This window comes from Monodon monoceros, unplaced genomic scaffold (assembly GCF_005190385.1).
Source record: "Monodon monoceros isolate NGI ecotype Baffin Bay Population unplaced genomic scaffold, NGI_Narwhal_1 Super_Scaffold_22, whole genome shotgun sequence".
Classification (NCBI taxonomy): domain Eukaryota; kingdom Metazoa; phylum Chordata; class Mammalia; order Artiodactyla; family Monodontidae; genus Monodon; species Monodon monoceros.
The window spans coordinates 70,647,859-70,667,824 of NW_021703779.1; the positions used below are offsets into that span (position 1 = coordinate 70,647,859).

At 38.1% G+C, this 19,966-nt stretch overlaps 1 protein-coding gene across 2 annotated transcripts in view; it reads right to left on the minus strand.

Moving 5' to 3' along the window:
* Window positions 1-17,219, minus strand: part of RPS6KA6 (ribosomal protein S6 kinase A6) — a 227,927-nt gene extending 210,708 nt beyond the window's left edge. Inside the window, exon 1 of one of the 2 annotated variants that reach the window (XM_029240502.1) lies at window positions 17,078-17,219. The gene's annotated coding sequence lies outside the window, so the exon portion shown is untranslated. Of the gene's footprint in view, window positions 1-8,875; window positions 8,920-17,077 lie in introns of those variants that run through there. The other variant, XM_029240501.1, reaches the window with a different exon arrangement.
* Window positions 17,220-19,966: the final 2,747 nt, after the last annotated feature.

Here is a 19,966-nt window from a genome sequence, read left to right on the forward strand (position 1 = left end):
CAATGGTATCATTATTCTGTTTTTATTATTTTAAAATATTTTTGTAACAGGGACTTCCCTGGTGGTCCAGTGGTTAAGATTCCGCTCTTCCATTGCAGGGGGCACAGGTTTCATCCCTGGTCGGGGAATTAAGATCCCGCATGCCGCATGGTGTGGCATATATATATATATATATATATATATATATATAATAAAAGCTGTAAAGAATATTATAGCAAATTCCTGTGTCTTCATGATTATTACCCCTCAAGAACTCAGAGACTCCCCAACCTTTCTCACATAGTTTTCATTCCCATGAATTTTTTTGACTTAATGCTCAAAAGCATTTTTGGGTCAACCCAGATCTGTTCTGCTTTAAAATTAGTTGTTTTTTCCCTCTGCAAACTATTTCATAGTTATAGAAGACAAGTGGTCAGCGTCTCTCTTTCCTCTACATAACCCCCCTACATTTTCTTGTATACAGCAACTACATTATCCCTTATTATTGTCTTCTTTGGACAGAGTAGCCTTAATTGTGTTAGGGCTGAGTCTCAGTCTTGCTGATTATTTTCAGGAGAGTCCCTCCAGTTTTTCCAAGTCTTAAACCAAATAGAATGTTACTTCCAAAAAGCAAATTAACTAAAGACTCATTTTATAGTAATAAAAGATATCCAGCTTAGAGGATGATTACCTGCATTTTAACAAAACAACAGGAATGCCTTTGTCTTTTCCAATCCTCTATTCAGAACTACACAAAGGCAATGTGTTTATTTTTTTTCTTATTAATTCCAGTCTGCAAATGAGAGTGTGTAGGGGTTAAAAAACACTAATGAATTACTCATGGTATACAACTTCTAGCTCTTTATCAATGTCACTCTTCTTTACAGCCAGATTCCACGTGAAGGCAATATTAATACTATGGAATTTCTGCAAGCTGATTATTCCCTTACAGGTGGCTTTTCACAAAGAAGTCTGTTAACCAACCCACAAATTTTGACAAAATTGTTTCCAATTAATTGATATTATACTCTACGCTTTCTCAAGACTTTTCTCCTCAGCTTTATACTCTGCCCACAAGGAATAACAATGTCCTAGCCTCTTGTGAGTCAGGCTGGTTTTATACTTTTCCTCGCTCTCTGTCAACCTTAAAAGTAAAGGACCAGAAAGGTGAGGAGATGGCCTGTGGTTACTAAGCGTCTTCTTTCACTACCATGACCATCATCTGCTTAACAAAGGCTGAAAAAAATAGATGCCATAGAGAGAAGACAGTATATTAGACTGGCTAGTATGCTCAGCTAAGCTATAAAAGAGAGAGAGAAGCTTTTTTGGCCTTGTGCTTATGTCTTCTTTCTCTACCTCTTCTAGCCCCTGCCTATACGATGCCTAGGCCTCCATTGTCTTTATATTATCACCTAGACTGTCTAGGTTCCCCACCCAAACCTGTTTGGCTGGAGTAGCCACTTATGCTCTGGCTATTTCTCCTCCTGTTTCTCACTAGCAACCCTCACCTATTATTGTGTTCTTTTCTCTCAAGCATTTGCTAGGTAATTGAAACTGATCTGAGAAAATAACCCATATTAAGATAATAGATGATAAAAGCCTAATGAGTTTCTGCTTTGAGGTAGCAAGTTAGGACTGTGATAAGAGCCTTCCACATCTTCTTAACCCCAAAGTGCAATAGTTTCAGGCACTATGGAAGACTTTTGAGAGATTTCGGCCTTCTCTAGTACTCCTTAAATCATCCTGCAGAGGCCAACCAGAATCTCTTGAGCTTCTTTGCAGATTGATAGCAGGCACATAGTTTCCTTTTTCTCTCCTTTTATTCTTACCTATCAAACCTTATTACCACCTAGCGGGGTGGGATAGGGAGGGTGGGAGGGAGGGAGACACAAGAGGGAAGAGATATGGAACATATGTATATGTATAACTGATTCACTTTGTTATAAAGCAGAAACTAACACACCATTGTAAAGCAATTATACTCCAATAAAGATGTTAGGGCTTCCCTGGTGGCACAGTGGTTGAGAGTCCGCCTGCCGATGCAGGGGACATGGGTTCGTGCCCCGGTCCGGGAAGATCCCACATGCCGCGGAGCGGCTAGGCGCATGAGCCGTGGCCGCTGAGCCTGCGCGTCCAGAGCCTGTGCTCCACAACAACAACAACAAAGATGTTAAAAAAAAAAAAGAAAAGAAAAAAAAACCTTATTACCTATCACTTACAATCAGTGAAAGTAAAGAACCTCTATAGTTTATCAAATATTGCCTGGGGCATCTTCTCCTTCCTTTCCCTCCTTAACATTGTGATTCTCCCTGTTTGGCAAGTGGTTAAGTGCCTGGACAAAGACACCTATGTTATTAATTATGGATATGCTCAAGAGTCCTCTGCATTTGGCTTTTTCTTTTTCTTAATAAACTGAAAGAATAAGTAAACCAGTAAAAGGATCATGTTGGTTAGCACTTAGGGGCAAATGGATACTCTGGGTTCAGTGCTCCTTTCAATCCCACATTCCTGGCAATACCCAATTAGTGCCTGTGCATTGCAAGGAGAGGCCAAATGGGGACGTGCCTAGTCAGGCCTCTGTACAGCCCTTGCAGAGACCCATTCACCGCTACACTAATCAAATCACTCGGCTACACTCTGTGACTTACTTACATATATGCTAGGGATGGCATTTTAAAACGTTAATACCATGGATAAATCCAAACCCATTTGAGAACTGCTCATATGCTCAGTTGAAAGCACTAAAGTTCAAAGTTTGCTTAATTATTTCCCATAAACACAATTCTGAAAGCTCTTTTTGTTTATTTCAAGTCAAGAAAATCCATTTTCTCCCTGTTGGTTATTAACTCAAATGGTGGATGGGAAAGTTGTTCTTTAATTTTTATTTTTTATTACCTCACCTCAGATTTTTCTAGCTTAAGCTCTGTTTTATATAACACCTATCATAGAAATTCTAAAATGAAAAGTCATACAAATCATCCAAACAGGGTTTTTTAAGGAAAAATACTTGGTAGCATTAAGCACAATTTCTCCTTAGTATTGAGTTAAGTGGGCTTATTTTATAGTCTGTCATCCATTGCGTTTAAAATTACTTCTGTTTTTATACTTGCCATGAATCACTATTAGCTCTCCATCTCCATTTCTATCTCTAGGTCTCTTTTCTCCCTCATACTCTTACCTACATATTCATTTACAGTCCACATTGTCAGAGACTAAATGATCATTCTTTGCAGCTGCTGTAACCAATGCCACTTGTTTTTTCTGAGTCATTGGAGTCAACTAGTGGTGCTAGAACCCTTCCTGCCCATCTGCCTAATTACTGACCAAGCACTGCATCAGAAATTGCAATTAATAATCACACAGAAGAAGCAGAAGGTATTAATTCTCTTGGGAGAGGGTGAACAAATAGGCAAAGATGATGAAGCATATTTCCCTTGCCTTTCAGCTGATATTTGTATTTAAATGAGCAGCTTTTTAAAAGCTAGTCATGGACTTTTACCTGAGATCTGGAGTGCATTTTGCAGCAACACTTCTCAGCATCCTGAAAAAGGCATGATGTATTGCTGCAGTAAAAGTGAAAATGCTAATGCACACATGAGTAATGTTTTTCTCCTCTGAACGGTATATACTAACACAGGCTATGTGGAATCATTTACTGATGCACGCACTGATTGAAATCCAAATATTCTTTAAAATTAATAACCTGTTCAACATTCCTTGGGAAGATTATGGCCATGAAGGCAAATATTATTGTCTCCCTTGAAGAAATATTTCCACAATAGGTAAACTCTCTTAGATTTGCAATCAAAATTAGAAATCTGGTGTAAGCTCTGATATGACAAATACTTTACAAATCATACAAATTGCCTGTCTCAAACTTTTATCCCAATAAGTTCAGTGCATACACAAACAGCATTCCAAGAGTTTCTCTATTTGGGTAATGGATGAGATTCAAGCTTTCTTTTTAGTTGGAGGCTCTGGATATCCAATCTGGCAGACTGCTGTGGTCTTAAAAGGAATAGTCATTTGGGGGGTTAGATATAATGTTTAATTGATTTCTAGATTTTACTTATTGTTTCTATGAGTATAGTCCTTGGCTGAATTAGAGTAGACTGAAGTGAGAAGCAGAGAGCCACCAGAGGAAATACTAGATTGAAAATAGGAATGCCTGGTTCATTGACAACCCCCAACTCCTACCTCTTTTCCTCTACTTACAGAGTAATAGAAGAAAATCACTTAACTGCACTGTTCCTGCTACTTCAAACTCTACCAGCTGGCAAAAAAAGAAAGTGTTCCACGTCTTAATTACACACATTTTAAAAAGTCCAATCTGCATTATGTGTTCAATAAATACTTGTTGACAAGAGTGTCAATTCTCAAAGGAAATCGCAGGCTCCAAACTGAATCCTTACACTGCCATTTTTGCCCCTCTAGCTTTGTCTTCTCAAATTACAAATGAAGTCTACCTTCTAGAGCTGCAGGAAAAAAAGAAAATCAAATAGCTCATAGTTGTGGAACAGCAATAACAAAAGGACCTAAGGATAAAGCAGTCCACAAACCAGAATCCCTTACTTCTGAATGTACCTAAAAGCACAGTTTACAGTAACCAGATATGAAGGTATAGAGAGAGGTAAACAAAGCGGTTCATTATTCATCACTTAAGGCAGTCATATAAAGGGATGCATTTTCATTAACAGTGGGTTGAATCATTAGAAAACCTGAGCTATTCAATCCATATTCAGTGCCTGCTCTGCTCTGCTAAGTGAATACTGTAGGGGTGGGTAGATTGCTGTTAAATAAGATTCCAATTAAGAGTTTATTTTTCTTGTGAGCCCAAACTAGGAGCTCAAAACTTCAGAGGTACTTAATTTTGATCAAGTTTTTAGCAGTATAAAGTTTTGAGTTGAGCCCAAAGATTTCAGGTGTCTTAAAAATCTAATAACTTTCTAACGATAACTTTGAAGCTGTTAATTCTTCTTCCCCTGCTCACTCTCCTCTCTAATGGTGTTACCCCATAATATGCCAGCTACCATTGCTTTCTGCCCACCCCATTCTCCTTCTTTTAGTTTTCATATCTCCCTCTCCCTGCTCGATTTTCAAATTTAACATCTCCTCATTCAAAGCAATGATTGAAAAGTTTCTTTGCAACCTGGTCTGTAGTCCTTGAATTCTGACAGCTTTGAGATGCTTCATTTCCTTTTTATTCTCTTCTTGAATAATAATTTTCCTCCTCCTTTCTTCCAGAAAAAAAATTATTTGGGGAGGAGGGGTAAATAGGGAGGAAGCATCAATATTTTATTTCCTTCCCTCTATTCTTGGTAAACTATATATATATACATATATATATATATATATATTTTTTTTTTTTTTTAGAAATCTCTAACTCTCCTGGCAATAACTGTCTATCTCTATTTCCCTACTGACCATCATTCTCTTCTTTGTTTTTGGAATTCTCATTATTCATCTTTACTTTTTCTGCAATAATCTCTTCTATCTCTTTTTAAGTTTTTTTTTCAACTCTTGAAATCCTCCTATCATTTTTTTTTTATTTTATTTTTTTTGCTGTACGCGGGCCTCTCGCTGTTGTGGCTTCCCCTCTTATCATTTTAATCCATTTTATTATCTGTAATTTCAAGCTTTGATGGTTTACCACTCAGGAGTTTCATGACTCGTTTGCTGATACTTAATCTAGGCAAAATCATTTGGTTGAAATGATAACTAATTTTAGAAAAGACAATAGAGATGATCTTTTAAAATACTTTAAAATATTTTTTTTCAGGATAAGTTTTGAATGAATCCCTCATTATGAAGAGAATGATAAGGGTTTCTGGAGATATTATCTTAGTCATCATTTACAGGGGGATGTTATACCATCCACTTTGCATCATCAGCCACAATCCCTTATGGAGAAGAACAGCAGCTTGGGTAGAACAGAATGAGTCAGTATGCCCTTTCTTATTCCCCTATGGCTTTTTCTGTCTGCTTTTTCTTTATTAGTGGGATTCTTAGTCATTAATAATAATAACAATCCTCTCAAAATATAACATCTTATAGTCCTATCAGCCTAGGTCAACTGTCCCCAACAATTAGATAATGATCTACTAGTAGATCTCAAAGCCTTACCTGGGTGGTCTCCAAGCCATGTAGATCAAGGGTTGAAAGGTTGATATGTAGGTCCGCTTCTCCAATCACATGTTCCTCTCTAAGATTTACAGAGAAGCCTAATGGAGGGAGGTTGCATGCAACAATCTGGTTCAGGGGTAACTAATCATTTAAATTAGCAGCTCGTATTTCCCTGCATATCTGCAACCATCACAACCTTCAGTTAAATACAAGTGGCTCCTCATCAAGAAATGGTTGCCATTTTATTCCTTTTAAGATGATTTTACAATCCCAAAAGAGAGAAAATAAAATTAGTATGGTGAAGGCTCATTCCTGGAGGTCTTGATTACTATGACCAAAATAAGAAGAGGCAGAGCAAAAGTGAAAGATTGCTTTCACCAAAAGTCACTCTCAAATTGTGGACAGTGGAATGACTGTTACTACCCAGTGATTAGGCACTACAAAAGATTTCAAGAGATCCAGTACAATAGTCTCAGAGGGGGTTGGGAAATACTGGGTGATTGTTTGAAATACAAGTCAACTAATCACCCAGTCACATTTCCCAGGACATTAAATAGACGAGTGGGATGGAATTATGCTATTCTTATTAAGCCATTCAACTGGAAACTGATAAAACAAAGGATAGGCCAGCAATGGATCCCTACAGCTCCCCTCCACCCCTTCCCTTGCATCCTCATTCAGAACAGGAAAGTAGGTAAAATGAACAAAATATTTCAGATTGGCAGCAAGCCATAGTGGAAGAAACATGCTATCTACAGATAAAATCAATGCCTTTAAACAGGAGGTCGCAGAAGAATGGAAACTTAACCAAATAGTAAATGAAGGTGCCCCTGCAGCTGATGAATCAGAAGATGAAGCTATTGCTTGGAATGATGAAAGAAGACAAAGAAAGATCAAGTGGTGCCTGTGGATGAAGAGTCTATAACTGTTTGACGTAATAGAAAACTATCTTAATGTTATCATGAGCTTATTTAAAAATATTAAAGCTCCATTGGACAGAATTCCAGGGATGTTCTCCTCCAAAAGTTACATATCATCAAATCTGTCAAATATTAAAAATATTCCAAAGCAAGTATTGTGAATTTATTTTAAACTCTAGTCATTCCCTGTTAAGTATTTACTTAAAGGTTTGCAAATAAAGAGGAAAGAATAGCCTAGTTTAAAGGCCACAAATAGAAAGCTGTGTCTCACGGGGAGGGGGAAGGGAAATCTGGGATGAAGTAAGAGAGTAGCATTGACATATATACACTACGAAATGTAAAATAGATAGCTAGTGGGAAGCAGCTGCAGAGCACAGGGAGATCAGCTCGGTGCTTTGTGACCACCTAGAGGGGTGGGATAGGGAGGGTGGGAGGGAGATACAAGAGGGAGGAGATATGAGGATATATGTATATGTATAGCTGATTCACTTTGTTATAAAGCAGAAACTAACACACCATTGTAAAGCAATTATACTCCAATAAAGATGTTAAAAAAATAATAGTAATAAATTTTAAAAAAAAAGAAAGCTGTGTCTCATAATAGTAGAGATTATAGACGTCACAGCACTGTCTAGAAGAAGTGTTAATGAATAACCTCGATTAACTTTTTTTTTTTTTTGCGGTACGCGGGCCTCTCACCCCTGCGGCCCCCCACCCCCCACCTTCCGCCGCGGAGCACAGGCTCTGGACGCGTAAGCCCAGCGGCCATGGCCCACGGGCCCAGCCGCTCCGCGGCATGCGGGGTCCTCCCAGACCAGGGCACGAACCCCCGTCCCCTGCACTGGCAGGCGGACCCCCAACCACCGCGCCACCAGGGGAGCCCCCTTGATTAACTTTTTTATGAAAATTGGAATTTTACATAAGCTCCAGCCTCAAAGAGCAGGAGCTGAGCTGGACAGAAGGGGAAGACAAGTCACCTATTTAGAAAAGTATTCACATGCTAAGTTCAATAAGAATTTCTAGAAGAACCAAAATAAAAGCTATACTGATTACAACTGCTCCAAGTTGAATATTAGGAGGTTGGGCCCTCAGTTATAAGGTTTTGGAATTTTAGGCAAGCACTTAGGAAACAACAAAATATAGCACTGAAGCAACATGCTTTAAACAAAATGGGAAATTATTTAATGGATAATTATTCAAATGTTACCCACTAGACTATCTGGACAAAATTTTCTATCCACACCCATTAGCCATCTGAAAGTACTGGGTTCTGAACTGTTGCAGAATTGTTAATACAAGATGCTCATGCCAATACCCAGAGCTATTGCAAAATATTTCTAGGTAATATTGTAAAAAACAGCACTAGACAGCACTGCTTTAAATTCCACCATGTGGACATTTACCATCTACCAAATAATTCTAGAAAATACCCACTCAAACTGTGACAAGAATAATATGAATGGTGAACAATGCTGATTTTAAAGTAGCCAAAATAGGCTCGCTTGCCTATCTGGCGTGATTTACGAGACATTGGGAAAGGCATATGTCCCAAATTACCGCTTTAACTAATGGTTGAAATTCCATCCTTAAGGATTCACTAATAAAAGGTTTCCAAAGCTGGTAGATTTCAGCATGTCCTTTATCCCCAAATTGAAATGTAATTATTCCACAAGAAGGCCAAACACTGATCTTTTTATAATTATCAATTGTTAACACCATAGTACTTTAACAGTTAAATTCACAAATGTGACTACTAGTTGAGAGTACTACACTCTATGGTGGAAAGGACCCTTAGGGCAAGATTGCAGCAGAAGATATTAAAATAAAGGAAGGAGGAAGAAAAATTTGCTTACTTGATTTGTTATTGGGCCAAAAGTTGGTCCTGTGTACAGACCTTGATAATAGGTGATGCAAAATTCCTGTAAAGGCAGAATAAGAGTAAAATTATGGACATGGATATAGGGGTTAGCAATGTAAATAAAGGAATGACACATTCCATAGCGAGAAAGGAATGTGGAAATGCTAGAGAGTGAAAAGATAGAGATTTGAGGTGAAGAGAAGAAAAAGGACTCATTTATACGAACATCCTGGCAAGGTCAGTGTAAGGACTACTGAAAGAGAAAGTGAGTTTGGAGTTTAGGACTTAAGGATACTTACTAGTAATCATTTGGAAATGGGATAGAGGTTTATAAAGAATCTCAACTTTTTTTGGTGACACTTGACTGCCGGCTTATAAGAATGGACAAAACAGACAGAAGTCTCAGACTACTAATGACAAAATATCATGTCTCACCTGAAAGCTGCAAATGAACCATAGGCTTTTCACATGGAGGCAAAGGAGAGGAATAATAAATATTGAAAATTTAAATTGCCCCCAAACTGTCACACTTGAAATAAATCTTTTAGGGCAAGTATGATTATAATCTATATAATAGTATTGAGGAAATGACTAGCTCTACACCACTAAAATAAGAGTGGGTGATGGTGTATTTGTTCCTTAATTATACTACAACAACCTAAGAGGAAAATCCACCTTGAAAACTGAGTTTCATTATTCTGATTTATATTGGCTTAGGCAATATTTTAAATGTAAAGCTACATCTAATTATCTTTTTAAAATATTTATTATTTAATTTATTTTTGGCTGTGTTGGGTCTTCATTACTGCATGTGGGCTTTCTCTAGTTGTGGTGAGCAGGGGCTACTCTTTGTTGCAGTGCATGGGCTTCTCACTGCAGCAGCTTCTCTTGTTGCAGAGCACAGACTCTAGGCACGTGGGCTTCAGTAGTTGTGGCACACAGACTCAGTAGTTGTGGCTCACGGGCTCTAGAGCTCAGGCTCAGTAGTTGTGGCACACAGGCTTAGTTGCTCCACGGCATGTGGGATCTTCCCAGACAGGTCTCGAACCCATGTCCCCTGCATTGGCAGGCGGATTCTTAGCCACTGCACCACCAGGGAAGCCCATACATCTAATTAATCTTAAGGCTAAAAACAGATAGCTTGGTTAGTGACACTGAAGGGTTTGGTGATTTAGGATGATGGTCATTGAAAATAACATTCAGATCAAATTCTTCAGAGATTTATAAAAATACTACACATCCTTTAGTTAAACTAAAAGTTTCCATTTTGTTTTAAAAAGGAAGAGTGATTGAGGCACACATTTAACTTACAAATATATGTGGCAATTCTTAAATTATATTGACCAAAATAAAAGTAATGGTCCCAGGATTCACCAGCAAATTAAGAGAGACTGACATGTGAAAAATATAGGGTTGATTTTAAAACAAGAGACAAGACCTCACCACATTTGGTTCACCAATAATTATCTCTCAAATAAAGCTGATAAAAGAACTCTATGGCTATTTCTCATCATCATCATGAAATGGATTGGGGAGGAGCTATAACAACAAACCAATAAAGTCTGGCCAAGAGACAAAGAATTTGGCCATTAAGCAAACCCTCTGACATAGTTCACTTGTTCACTTGTGCAATATTCAGATGTAGCTATTATGCTTACTACCTAAACTTTTTATAGTACTTTCACAGTTCACAAAGCCTTTCACAAACATCATCTCTGTTAGTCATTACAACCAATAATTTAAGCTTGGTTTCCCATAGAGTAACTAGCCTGTGCAAGGTCACAGCAACAGAGCCAGAACATAAAATCTGACCTTCAGATTCTAAGTCTCTCTCATGCTGCTTTTCCACAGTTGTCTCTCAATACGTATATATTTAAAAACTTACATAAAAAAATAATTAAGAATGTAGCTTTGGTAAATGGGGAGATAAATTTCCAGGCATCAGTTTGGTAACTAGAGGGGGTTGATAAATCCTGGTTATAGATCATGTCCATGTGCAATCTACAAAGTGACATTTATAGAGACTATTTCAAGTTATCAGGATATTTATATCCCCAAAGCAAATTACTGTAAGAATATTGGGCAACTGATTTCATGTTATGAAGAATTTACGCCAGATTAGCAACAAACAAAGAGCAACTCTTAGGAGATGGTTTCTTCCTGGGTGCTTGTATTTGGGTCCAGGTAGAGCTAAATTCTTCCAGTCTCATCATTAACAATCCAAGAGGATGAGGGGCTCCAATAACAATTCTGCCTTTTATTAATTTGTGACCTTGGATGAGTGACTTAACATATGTAAGCTTTACTTCTTTCAACTGTGAAATGGGGATTGTAATGGAGATGAATAGTTATAGCTTATATGAAAATACCTTGCAGGTAATATGTCATTTTTATAAAATTAATTCTTAGTTTATTAATTAATTCATTAATTTTATAAAATTAATTCTTAGTCTGTGGATCAGAGAAAAGACACTCCCTTGTGCATAAACAGGAGGTAAGAGGGGCAGAACTAAGGCACTCCCTCTCCTTGTGAATACAGTGGCAGTAAGTATAGCTGATCTTAAAATAACATGAAGCATTGGACCCTTATACAAGGGTCTCAGCTATTAAGAACTCATGAATAAATCACCAGGAAGCCAGTAGGAAGGAATATCAATCAGGAAACAATTTATGTACTTGTCTTTCATTAGTTCTTGTTTTCCAAAACCAGTCACATAAGCTAGGTTTGCTCTCATAAGATTTGGGGATCCAAATTTTAGAATAAATTAACTTCTCTAGTTGTCTGAAGTTTTAGTTAGTTTGTTTACCATCATATAAATCTTTTCAGTTCCCTCTGTATACACATGGAAAATGCCTACAAAACAATAAATTCCTATTTCTAACATGTGTGACAGTTTCATAAAATCTCAGTACTGGAAAGAAACCAAAATCCCATCTTTCTCAATACTATGAAGTTATTTGTACTCTCCACAGCCTAAAAACTCTTCACAAACATAACAGTTGTAGAAATTTGTCCATACATCTTTATAACAAAGCTAATTCTGTGGTAGAGTACATTTGACAGAGTTAAAGCTCAGGCAAACTGTTATAATAAACTTCGATAGGATGTGTGAAATGGAGATAACTGTAGAAGCCCTAATGACTCCAGAGAATTATACCTTACTCAGTTGGAACTACTAAAAGCAGTAGATCTATGGCAAAATTTAATTCACCAAATTAGAAGCTGGTCAAGAAAATGCCTCTGGGATTTTATCAGCTTAAAATGGCCTAAAGAACATACTCTCTTCAACAGTCAAGTGTTGCATAGAAATTTGCTATAACAATTGCTGTGATTCACAACAAGTAACCTACGTGAAGTAGCCTACACAGTATGGTATACTTCCCTGCATTTTTTTATTCTGCACATATTACATGATCCTCAAGGAAAAAATGTATGTAGATAGAACACATCATCTAATCACATGGGTAGGCACATCCATGAATCACGCCCAGCCTCACTAACGATTTTTTAAAACATCTGATTGATGTGGCAGCTTAGAAACCAATTGTATCCTTGTAGCTTCAGTTGCAAAAATCAATTTTGCACTGATTTAACAGATTGCTTTGGTGTGGGAGAAACAGAGCAATCAATGGTGATGTCAGCAGCCTCTTTGTCATGCAGACCTAAAGAAGTTGGCTATAATCAGTCTTAAGCAAGGAGAAGCCACTGCTGTCATCATCAGCATTGAGTGCTCAGTTTCACTGGTGCTAAAACGATCTGATAAAAACAAAAGGAAGAAGACTTGGGCTTGAAACATGAAATGAAAGATGTGTATATTAAATATGTGAATTAGTGCTTAAAATGAAAACAGGAGAGATTTATAGAAAGAACATGGTTTATATTCTAAATACCATACAAAAGTGGATTGGAATTGTCATGGGGAACTCGAAGGGAAATGCTAGAGCTGGTGGCTGGGTAGGTAGAGGGAGGGAGGGCAGAATTCACCAAGTGTATTTGTAACATGAATATGAAAGACTATAGGCGTTACTATCTATTCATTCAATAAGTCCTTTTCATGGAGACTATTTGATATACACTATTTCTGAAGATCTTTAAACAAGGTAAAAATGCAAGTTCATAATTATACAGGAATGATCCAGTTCGATCTTATTTTCATTCCGCATTCTTCCCAAGAGGCAACTTTATCACATTGTTCTGAATTTATAAAGAGTTTTTCTTCTAAGAATATTAAGCCATGTCAGATGTAGGATCACATTTCTTCCATCTCTGTAAGGTAGCTGGAGGAAGGTAGGTAAAGGGAGGTGGAAGGGCAGATCTGATTATTTCTATAAACATAGCAAACCTATGATTTGTAACAATTCACCCAGGTAATCGTAGGAAGTTGAATAAAAAGTACAGCCCAGAATTCAACACTGATTTCCAAGACAAAGAGAAAGAATGAAAGAATGCTCCCTGTGAGCATGTTTTGGGAAAGAGAAGTGTCATTTCATCCATGATAATGCTTATTTTCTTCATGAAATACTTTTCTCAGACAAAGTGAGATTCTTCAGAGTAGCTAACAAGAATAAATAAATAGCTGAATATGATCTTAGGAAGCACTGCTTTCTTCAGAGTGCCATATTAACTCTAACCTTACTTGATTGTATAAATTGGAGAGAATTATGTTAGCTCTAAACCCCAAGGCCTGAACCCTAACTCAGTTCCAGACAGAAAAACAAATCCCAGTCTAATTTTATTCACTTAGAAATATTTGAGTGCCTACCACATGCAAAGCACCAAATAAGAAGAGATAAAAGACATGCCCATGCCTGCTCATACTCTAAATAGTAGGGATAAGACATGCATACATACAAAAAAGTGGGTAGGTTAAATTGGGTCAAGAGAAAAGGAGGCAGTTAGGAAGCTGTTACAATACTGCAGTAACCCACGTTAAAAACAAACAAACAAGCAACAAGAAAAAAAAAACCTAAAGCATGAATTAGTGCAGTGGCAGTAGAATTAAAAAGGGAGAGGCTGATGTGAAAGATGTTTCAGAAATGATGAACGTGGCAACTAATTTGATGTGATGCATGAGAGGGGGCAAAGAATGACTCCTAAGTTCCTAGTTTTAATAACTAGGAGAATGATCATATCATTTATAGAACCAGGTAGTTCAAGAGGAAAAGTAGATTCATAAGGGAAACAGAGGCATTTGATTTCAGGCATGATGAATTTCTGGCAAAAGTTCTCCAATCTTATTTCTTCATCCTCCAAACCACTGATCTTTAAACTTTGTACACCCTATCAGTAAATTTTGGATATGTGTCCCCTAAATTTGTAGGGCAATTATATTAATGTATCAATCTAATTATATATAAAACTTATACAAAAAGTAGAAAATGTAAAAGAGTGAGTTAAAAGTAACTATAAATAATTATACTATTGTTCTTACCATATTCCAATAGCTTGTTTTGCACAGCCCATGTTGCAGACCGCTTATCTAAATAATTTAGCTATACCTTGTCTTTCCAATTTGAAAAGCTGAAAAAAAAATATTGATTTGTCTAACCGAGGTTATTGATAAGAAATTCAGGTTATAGAAAAAACATACTTTGAATTTCTAAGGTAAAAAAATAGTAAAATACTCATCATTAATAATGCTCTCTGAATTTCAAGCTTTGCCATCAATTCAAAAGGCATGGAGATTCCTATAACACTTTATCAGTTTCACATGTGTATCCTGCACTAGTGAAACTTTACAAAATGGCAAAGTAAGACTCTCCAAAAAGACAGTACCCAAAATTAGAAGAGCAGGAAAATAAGTCCCTGTTGAGTACAGTTTCTCTTTGCTTTTATATTTTGTGAAGAAGGATTTTAATCTTCACAAAAACTTTATGAGGTAACATCCATCTGAAAAAAAGCAAAAACCCCGAAACCAGAGCTCAAAAGTATTAAATGACTTACCCAAGGTCACTTAGTTAATATGTACTAGAGTTTCATATTTGAGATCAAGTTTTTACCTCAAGTTACTCTCTTTTTACTAGACCACAGCTGCCTTAAGTTCTTTTGCTTCCTTTTGATGTTTAAGGCTGCTTCAATCCTCCTATTAACACACATACTTTAAATTTCCACCTGGTCTCTAACCCAAGCTTAAAATGGACAAAAAATGTGACAGACTAGTATTTCTCTCCTTTTCTTTCCTATTAGACAAAGGTCATATTCTCATAATTTTCCAGCTTTTATTTCTGTCTATCACCCTGACTTCTGGGTCAGTTTTGTATCAAAAATGGCTGCTTCTGAAACATGAGCTCTGTCGACTGGAATTTTAGTTCCACTTCTGGGGTTGGTTAGGACAGTACAAGTGCTCTGAAGTCTGAGGGCACATAATTTATCCTTGTTAAATCCAGATAACTCGAACTGGCAAGACAGAGATCATTTCACCTTCAATAAGTTAGCAAGGGTTCACAAAGAACGAGTTGGGCCAAACTAACCTTATTTCCTTTTTTGATAGTGTGAATAGTCTGAAAGATTAGATGAATGCCTTATAGCTAGCATATCTGAATTGAACAAAACATCATCTTCCTGTTGTTAGGACAGACAAAGTGTGGCCTGAGGTAATAGGAGGATTTGTAGTTAGGTAACCAACCATTCCACCAAATGTATTAATTAATTAGTTGTTGACAAGAGTGGAAAGTTATAGGCTCTCCTATTTTATTCACATTGCTATCGGGGCCCGAAAATTAAAATAGAAAAGGAATGCTTTTTAAATTGGCAGATGACAAAACTGGAAGGGAGAGCACATGAGTGTGATGCCAATCTGAAAGGATGGATAAAATCTAGCCACATGAAATGGAAAAAGTAATTAATGCAAAATATCTTAGTTTATGAAATTATCTATACAAGGAGAACTGCCTTAACAGCAGTATCAATATAATGGTCACTGGAAGGTTTTTTGTTGTTGATTGTAAGCACAATAAGCCAGTAGCTGCTGGAAAAAAAAAATCCAGGAATAGAAAACACCACCACCAATAGACAAAGCTAATGCAATTTAAAATAAAGTTAATGTCATTTAAAACAGTACAGTCCAGATCAAGCTCTTACACAGTTCTCTGAATGGAGCATACCATATCCACTGTGTATATATTTGAGGGAGGGCACATTTGAAGAATCAGGACATTGACAAACTGTATGTAAACAAAGGCAGGAAACCATCCTTAAGGAAGAAACTGGAGGGTTGGGAGGTGGGGAAGGGGATTGTGCGCCCAGTAGCAACTTTCAAAAGTTTTAAGGTCTGAGAAATAAAGACGATTTATTCTCATTTTGATAAGGCTAATATCTAAATCATCAATTAATAGCACTGTCAGTGTTTTAATAACTGAAACATGAGACCCATGTGGGGTAATGTAAATCAGATTCTTCCAGAGTGTTAAGTCACTACTTGTTTATATACATGATGTACTTTTGAGATTTTCTCTTATTCTTTCAGATATTATTATTATATGCTCTCAGTTAGTTTTAAACAATAGTGACATAGCTCAGGAGCTAGACGGATTCAAAGTTAGGGCAACTACCAAATTTACTTCTATAGTTAGGGAGTTGCTTGATTCTGGAGAGAAGCTGAGCTATACCTGTAGTTACGGATAGATAGAAAGGCCTATCTATCATATCTATCATAATTCATATCGCAATTATGAATGAGAAGAAAAGTAGGTAGGCAGTCTTCCTAGGTATGTCTGTGCTCAATAACTTGCTTAAAGGTAGGTTCATCCCTAGGATATTGAGAGCCCTAGGGGAATCACGTGTTGTTCTCCCTCTTTCAACATTTGTGTTACAAGAAATAACAAGGAGTCTGAGAGTGAAAGAGTAGTCACTTAGAGGTCAGCCTCAGGGTGCATGTATGAAGGAGAGGAAAGGAAGCCACCCCTCGCTGCTGTAACTTGGAGCAGAAGGTGGGGGTGGCTGCAGAGGGGGAATGTGATGTTTATGTGTTTGCATACATATGCTTCAGGTCTTTTAGTACCAGTTGATGAAGTGCCTCCCTTACTTTCTATCTGCCCACAGGGGTACCTAAAAGTTACAACCCCATGAAGATCAGCACCGCTTGTCATATTCTAGGAACAGTTCTGCCTACTGACTAGGGGAGAGAAAATGCCCATTTTTCAGCTCACCTTAACAACCAGAACAATGCTTGAAGATAATGATTCAAAAAGAGATTACCTGCTTAATCTCTGTGTCTCTCTGTTTCTGAATGCCAATACTGGTGTACTTCTCTAGAACAGCAACCACACTTCAAATGGCTGACTGTGATCAAAAGACAGCCTAGTGGTCCTCACAAGGGGTGTGTAAAACCTGCCTGTTTATTTCCAGTGCTCTGCAGGAAGAAAAATCAATGTTTGGCAAGGTTATCAGCTTGAATAGCAGAAATAAACATTTTCTTAAAAATGGAAGAATAAAAGAAAGCAATAACCAACAACTGTCTGTTAGAAAAGAGATTAGAAAATGGATGCTAAAGAAAGCAAAGTTGAATTCTGGAAAGCTCTTTGAGTGAGAAAAAGGAGCTCCAGTCCCCAGGAATAACAAGTGACAAGTTAATCCTTCACTCTGGGGCTTCCACGCTTGTTCTAATAACACTCTTGAAAAACTACTCACCACAGAGAAGTTGGCCTTTGATAGGCATGCAGAGGCAGCCAGTCTGCTTCGGTGGCAGGGCACGGGACAGGGAAGCGGGAGCCTAGGTTTTTTAGTTCCAACTCTGTCACTGACTTGTTTTGTCACCTTGAGCAAGTTCCTTCACCTCTAATACCAGATCTAACCACCTCACAGAGGTACTAGAAGAACACAATGAAATCACAGAGGTGGAAGCACTTTGCAAAGCAAAGAGCACTGTACAAGTGTGAGGGATTATTATCCAAGTAGATTTCATGCCAGCCCTTCTGGTATCACCCTCGAGGCCTCCTCAGCTTTGGCACAGGATCCCCAAATCCCTGGTTGCTCCCTCCAAGTCCTACCTGGCTTGGGAACAGAAGCTTTCACCAACCCTCCCACCCAGCCTTCTCTTGCCAGCTTCCTCCTTAATGATGCCAGCTGAATTTAATTATTCTTCATCAGCTTCAGTCTCTCCTAGAGAGGTCCAGTCCTCCTCAGGAAAAGACTCCATCTTCTATAACACCAACAACTCTTCAGGCGCAAACTACCTGTGTGGTAGGTGTGAAGCAGGGTAGAAAGAAAGCTGGAGCACTCTCCAGGGGAGAAATCTGTGATTTGAGTGAAACTTGCTTGAGAAGCTCTCAGTGCCCAGAACACACACACACACACACACACACACACACACACACACAATCTTAATGAAAGGCTCAGGCTGTTCATATACCATATCAATCAGAAATCTTACCTGATTGCTGCTCTGTGCTCCTGAGCCTGTGCTGGTCACTCTGTCTGCCTTCTCTCTACCACCTGTGAAAATTCTAATTCAATGCTGCCCATTTATACACTCCTGGGAGTGGCAGGACTCCAGGAATCTCTGTCTTCACCAATCGTAAGTCAGAATTCCCAAATTTTTGACCATGTCTGATTTAAACCTGTTTATGTAGACATTCCATCAGTGTTGTCAGCTTCCTAACTGAAGGCAGGACTTGGCCTCAAAATCAAGAAGCTGCTGTCTCATGCCTGCTGTCCAGACCCTGTAAGTGGCTCCCCCAGTTCCCACAGACAATTCCTCTGGAGGACAAGTCTCACTCACAGGCAACATGAGGAGAATAAGAGAGAAGTCAAGTCCTACAGAACAAGGGGCTCAAGTGTATAATGGATCCAAAGGGAAAAACTAAGGTCAGAGACCCGGGTGTCATGTTAAAACAGAGGGAATAGGATACGGACAAAGTTAACATTGGCAGTGGGTTTAATGCTTACAGATCCAGGCTTGGCACAAGAGCACATACCAAAGAAGGGTCCTAACACTCAAGCAGAATTTGGTAACTTGACATCCTAACTGGCAAGAACAGAAGTGGAGTCTAAAGATAAAACACAGGGGGAAAACAGGGTACAAACTGAGTCTAATAATAGTGCCCTAACCTCTGATACACTCAAATAGGTCCCCATAGTACAGAAGCCATAATATGTCTGAAATTCTTAGGCTGGGAGTACCAATTTTCAGTACCTCACCTGGTATAGAAAAGAAAGAACTCTAGAGAAAGAAGTAGAGCTATATAAGGATTCAGAATTGAAGCCCAAGCAGGGTACAGGGTTCTGGGGTATTATACTGGGTCTAACTAAATCTTGGGACAAATGCTCTACCTAGATAGAATATAAAGATTGTCTTTCTGGTTTGAAGATTAGGGTATCCCAACTTATATTCAGTCCTGGATGGCTTGTAGGCAAAATACTTCTCTTTCTATCTCTTGGTGCTCTCTATTGCTTCTTGCTCATTTACCTTCATACTTATTCCAAGTTCAGACTAGTTTGTCACAGAATATAACTCAGGACTTGAGATAGTATGCCAGGAAAGAGGTCTGCTATGGTAAGTCTACTCCTCACCACATCAATGGCCATAGGGGACAAGAATGGGAGGGGAAATAGTATTAACTCTTGGCAGGACTTGTCATGGTAAAACTGGTCCCTGCCAGATGTGTCTCGGGGCTATATCTGATGTAGACCAGGCTTCTCATTTATAAAAACAACTATACACATCCCTGTTCTCCATGGAAATGAGAACTGATGAAAAGCATTTGGCAAAGTAGGGGCCAAGTGGTAGCAAAATAACATGCCAAAGGCTGAAGGTGTGAAATGGTGACCAGATGTTGAAATAGGTTGTGTAAATAGAAACACAGGAGAAAAACTGAATTTGTTCTCAAGTGGCTCCATTTAAAATAACACCCACACGAAGCTTTCCTTGTAGAAGCTGGCATAGTGCCTACTTAGCACAGAGCCTGGCACATTGTATTGTAGGCACCCAATAAATGGTTTTGATTGAATAGAATTATAAATTACTCACTAAAACAGCCAGGCAAAACTTTCCAAGCTCTTTAATCACAGCTGTTAAAAGGACGTAAAGTTGTGGTAAAATTCCTCATATATTGAATCAACTACTTTGAGATGTTATTTTACATAGCT